The sequence below is a fragment of the Furipterus horrens genome, unplaced genomic scaffold (assembly GCF_987537825.1).
Source record: "Furipterus horrens unplaced genomic scaffold, mFurHor1.1.pri manual_scaffold_4, whole genome shotgun sequence".
In the NCBI taxonomy this organism is placed as follows: Eukaryota; Metazoa; Chordata; class Mammalia; order Chiroptera; family Furipteridae; genus Furipterus; species Furipterus horrens.
Genome location: NW_028327174.1, coordinates 178,254,120 through 178,259,870, shown reverse-complemented (window position 1 = coordinate 178,259,870; position 5,751 = coordinate 178,254,120). Strand labels below are relative to the sequence as shown.

At 43.4% G+C, this 5,751-nt stretch overlaps 1 pseudogene; it reads left to right on the top strand.

The window, feature by feature from the left end:
* Positions 1-341: 341 nt before the first annotated feature.
* LOC150013460 (serine/threonine-protein phosphatase with EF-hands 1-like) lies at positions 342-1,653 on the top strand (annotated as a pseudogene).
* Positions 1,654-5,751: the final 4,098 nt, after the last annotated feature.

Below are 5,751 nucleotides of genomic sequence, written 5' to 3'. Positions count from 1 at the left end.
ATTTTCTGTCGGGGTTTACTCCCTTAGCCTTTCCCCTGAAGAGGTATACCGCAAGGCAGCGGAGGTTTTTTGGAGTCAGAGTTTTCCTTCTCTGATGTGCCCTGACTGGAAGATCGAACCAGCGACACTTAGCTCTCAGGCTGATGCTCAATCCACTGAGCCAAACCAGCCAGAGAATATAGTCAGTAATATTATGATAAATATGTATGGGGCCAGGTGGGTACTTGAAGCAGCACAGGGGGCGGGGGGGCACTCTATAAAGTATATGATTTTCTAACCATGTTGCTACACATTTGAAAGTTAATAAATAATACTGAATGTAAATTTTATTTGAAAATTTTTTTAATTTAAAAAATTGTCCCTCCAAAGAGATAACAATATGTGGTGATTTGCATGGAAAACTAGAAGATATCTTTTTTTACCTTCTATAAGAATAGTCTCCTCTAAGGGGAAAAAAAAACATTTGTTTTTAATGATGATTTTGTAGACTGAAGAAAAAATTTCAGAGATCCTAATAATCCTGTTTGTGAGTTTCCTTGTCTATCCTGGTGACCTGCACTTGAACAGAGAGAACCACGAAGATTTTCTATCCTCACTTGAGAACATCTTTTCATTGCTTTTTTAGAGAGGGAAGGAGAGAGAAATAGACAGAGAAACACCGATGTGAGAAACATCGACCGGTTGCCTCCCATAGCTGCATGGACTGGGGATCACACCTGCAACCTTTTGGTTATGGGATGACACTCCAAAAAACTGAGTCACACCAGCCAGGGCCCATGAAGATTTTTTGATAAACATGAGGTATGGCTTCACAAAAGAAGTCTTGCATAAATATAAGCTACATGGGGAAAAAATCTTACAAATCTTGAATATCAGAGTCCCAAGATTTGAATTTACTGTGCCGTTCAGAAAGAAACAAAACAAAATCTGCGCTGATGCCACCAATTCCAATAGATGGAGGCCATGTTACTGACTTGAAGAGCATAGAGCAGGTACGCCTCAGGGAATCCGAACAATTTAATTGGATCCCTTTCTGAACACTTAACAAAGCATGAGTGGGAATAGATTATCAATATTCTGTAGAGTGATCCCAGAGGCAAAAGAGGCTGTTATTCAAACACATGTGTCAAGGAGGGAGCTGCTATTTTGGACCAGATATTACCCCCAAGATCGTTAATAAATACCAGTTGAAGATGCTCATTAGATCTCATGAATGAAAGCCTGAAGCATATGAAATATGCCATGATGGGAAGGTCATTACTACATTTTCTGCTTCTAATTATGAAGAAAGCAGCAATCAAGGAGCTTACATCAGGCTGAGTTTTGGTATGACCCTTTGATTTTTCCTGTACTATGTAACTAAGGCAATGTGCTTAAGGCCTCTTATTAAAGAGTGAATACTATTAAAAGTAGTGCCATCAGGATATTAAAAGAAAGGATGATTTCATGAAAAACTGACCTTATTCATGCTTTCCAACTTCAAGACTGCAATAAATCAGGAAAACACTCTATGGGCCAATGGGCTTTTTCCATGTAGAATGTTTGGGGGCTGAACTTATCATGGAGATCCCTGAGTTCGCATGTGGTCACCACAGACAAAAATGTAGAATTGACTACACGTCCTGCTTCTGTCATGTCCACATTCATATATAGACACACAGACAGCATAATACAAAACCCAAAAGAAAAATTATGGATCCCAAAGTAAAGAGAAAGATCTTTAAAGGGGTAGATTTTCCTGGGGAAAGACTGAAAAATGGCTCTAGAGGTAAAGCCTGAGCATCAGGCTAACGCCATCTGGAGACAAAGATGGGGGAGAGGAAAAGAGGTAGCAGGGTAGGTAGGGTGGTAGACAGGGGTAGGAGACTGCAAACTGGGGGATTTCTGGAGTTGTGTTAGTAAAACTGGTATTTGAGTCACAAGCACAAGGATGAGAGAAAGTTTTCCAATGATCCCCCTTTTGCTCCAGTTTCACAAGCACCACTTCCTTTTAATTTATCAAGGAATTTACTTAATTTAGAATTATTTTTTTCCTAGAGAAGGTGATAGTAGCCTCTTGATTTTACTTAGGGATCTCAAGGCACCAGTTTTAAAAAAAACGTTTTCCATTGTTTCTGGAAAGTACAGGATTTTCTTTGTTGTAATTGAGCATGCATATAAACAAGCTTTGAAGTTGCAGAGGAACCCCATCTTGGTTAATAAAGCTTAAGATAAACTCATGTGATTTTTGTTCATAGGCCTAGCCAATTACAATTCTCTTCACCACAATGTTGGTACATGTAATCAGCCAAAGTCCTTGACAGTGGCTGATGAGTATGTAAAAAATAAGAGCATGGGTTACCCATTTTGCACTCCTCCTTACGGGGGCATCCTCACAAACCTTACTGACACGGCCTAGGCCCAACCTGGAGGACATCCTCCCTTAGGTGCCAAACGCAACTGAGGGATACCTCTTCTAGGCACCAAATATGAATCGTACGAAGGGGCCCCCTTGGTCCAAAAGTGAATTGAGGTCACTGGATGAGGGTCTTCTACCTAAACCAAATAAAGCTAAGGCTTCCAAGACCTCTCTCACAGCCACGGGAGGTCTTGGATCTCAGGAGAGCCTCAGGCACCACTAGGAATACAATTCAAGCACAAGAGGCCTGGGCAGGCACCATAGGAATTGGTCTGAGGACAGTGTCAGGAGATTGAGTTGTCATTCAGAGCTCTCCACTGGACACTAGGAAATGTCAACCAACGGTTATTGGCATCAGTTCAGCACCCACAGAAATCCCCAATTTGGGGGTGTAGTGAAGAAGAAAACTATTCAGTGCAAAACAGCTCAATTGTGATACAGCACAGCTTGGAGGTGCCCCAGGGACCAGGCCACTTCCAGCTACACAGCTCTGCTCTGCTCCACGCTGTCTGCTTTGCACTGTGCTCATCTGCTCTGCTCTGCATCCGCAAGACAGCTTCAGTGTTTCAGCCCAGCCAGGGAACCACAATCCTTGGCCTTCAGTGGAAAGGGAAAGTGTGCTCCCAAAGCCAGAGGGAAGCTGGTTTATATATGTAATGGAGGGAACTCTCCCCAAAATATGGGAAGCGGTGGAGAAGTGCTGAAGATGGCACATGTGTGCATAACCCCAGCAACCAGGAGAACACAGAAAGAGAGACATGTAAGGCTGGCACCAACAACTAGATGAGAGGGACATACCCTCCCATCAACTCTGCCACGTCGAGGATTCTGGGGGCAACCTTGAAAAGGAGAGCGTGCAGAAATGCCACATGCTTGGATTCTCCCCTCCTTCCCCACTGATGGGGAATGGAGTTGCTGGGCCTGGGACTTGGGGACTGTGTGGCCGGGGAGCATTCCCAGGGCAGGCCTGGGGAACAGCGAGATCCAGTAAGGGGGTAGGGGATGAGGCTCAGGCCAGCAACTCAGGAAGGCAAGGGCCTGGCACGCCCTGTACCCCTCTCCAAAGCTGAAAGCCATGGTGGCTACCACCCATCCACAGCCCATGCCAGTGTAGGTCAGTCAGCTACCACAGTGCAGCTGGGGAGGGTCAGGCCCCACACTCCTCCCTGGGCGCTTCAGGACTAACCAGGAGCACTGCAGGGGCTGGGAGCAAGGCCTGTTCTGAAAGGGGCAGCAGGAGCAGAGGGGAGAGGAGATATGGGCCAGTAGGTCCTGGGAGGCAGGTCCCAGGAGGCAGCGCAGCTGGGCAACATGCCCCATACTCCTCCCCTGTGCGCAAAGTTATGGGAAACTGCTGTGGGGTCACCTGCCAGCGGTCGGCTTGCTCCTCCAGCTGCAGGGGTAGGAGTGGGCATCCGTAAATCTACTGTATGTAAATAAAAATTCTGTTTTCCTTTCACCAGACTCTGTCTCAAGAGAGATTGCCTATGGATGGCAGGCAATGGGGCCCCATTAGTTCAGTTACATGTACACAAAAGTCCCTACCTCTGGCCCAACTGATCTGTCCTTATACAAATGAGGATTCCAAATACTTGTAGTTTGATTGGCTCAAAAAGGCACAGTCCTGATTGGTCAGAATAGAGCTGCTCTAATTGACTGGTGAAAAAGCTGATGGGTCTATAGCTGTGCAGCTCTGATTGGATGGGGAAAGCCTTAGTCCTTCTGGTTAAAACAGGATTCCAGGACCTGCTTTATGAGGGCTGTCTCAGAAGGGAGAAACACCATTCAGGCAGGCAGTTCAAGGTAGACTTCTTCATGAAGTGCAGTTTGCATGAGAGGCCCCTGTGTAGAAATGGCTGCTAGGCTCTGTTTTATAAATCTGAGCCCAGTTCGTCACCAGGAGCACTTCTTAGTAGGCATCTTCCTTCTCAGAGGACTATGAGCTTTTTTGAAAGCAAGGGACTATTTTATTCATTTCAGAAACCTCAGACTCTAGCACAAGGCCAGGAATATGATGACAGCTCTATTAACATACTGTTGCTCAACTTACTAGTTACAAATATATATAGTTATGATATCTAATTGGATAGCCATGAAAAAGGTTTCTTTCCTTTGGAGAGCTGCCACATTCGTTTATTGTTCCTATGCTGAGGTGAGGCTATTGCAATGAAAATGCAGCCAAATTCATTGTTCATGTGTACTGGTCCATAACTGCGTGAGCAGCAATAAACTAAATATTGTGCATGTCAATATTAAAGCTGCATAATTCAATTGAAAATACATTGAACTCCCATTTGACTTGGTAGGTATCTGAGTAACTTCATTAAATTCATAGTTTAGTGAATGATGAGAAAAGCACAGTGCTCTGAGGCACTAAAAGCCTGTCTTGTTTCTCTTCTCAGGCCTCTCTTTACATGGAACCTTGGAGTTTTACTTAAGAATTGTTACCTGATCTGCCATGAAACGTGCACACTAAATATCTCTAAACCCCCAGAATGGAAGTATCCCCAAACTGGTTCCTATTGCTCACGCTTTTCTTTTGTGTTTTAGGGTATTTTCAACTTCTCTTACTTTATCTCAGGAAAACAATGTTAAAGGAGAATATGGAATAGTTCTTTTTTCTTTAACTCTTCAAATGATGTCTTAAAAATTATGTCATGACTATAAGGCACTCAAAACATATGGGCCTCAAGTTCATGAGGGGTCACTTCATTTTCACAGGGGTTACCCATATCCCACAAACAGGCAAGCTGTGCTTATCACCTATAGGCACAAACCAAATGTAGATCATGGGACTATGCTACTAACAAATCAGTAACCTAGGCAAGGGGAAATGTCTCTGTTGGTTATTAAAATATTCATTACAGTAGAAAAGACCTGCCTTACAAGAACCATAACAGAACATGGGAATTTATCTGAAGTGATACTTCTATGTTACTTTGCCCAAGAAGTAATTACTATAATGAAAATATTGCAATAATACAATTTGTAATCTGGTGAACTAAAAAAATATTTCTACTCTCACTATCATTCACTTTCTGTCCCTCTGAACTGTGAATAAAATGAGCAGCATAAGCTTCACTTAACTAATTTGATTCTGGTTAATGCCCCAAGGGGAGCTATCAGTATGTCTCTCCCAATTGCCTGCTACAGAACAAGAGAGAAATATTTAGCCTATTAAAAACAATGGACACATTCATTCACTTCTGTGCTGGCCTGGTGAAGACCCTGGGCTTCTGTTTACAACTGCCAGGTTCATTCCTCTCTTTGATTACTTTATATCAGTGTGTTCACAGCCAATCAAGCCAATAGTAGGAGACAATTAAATCAACTAAAACAGAGCAGTTTTTATG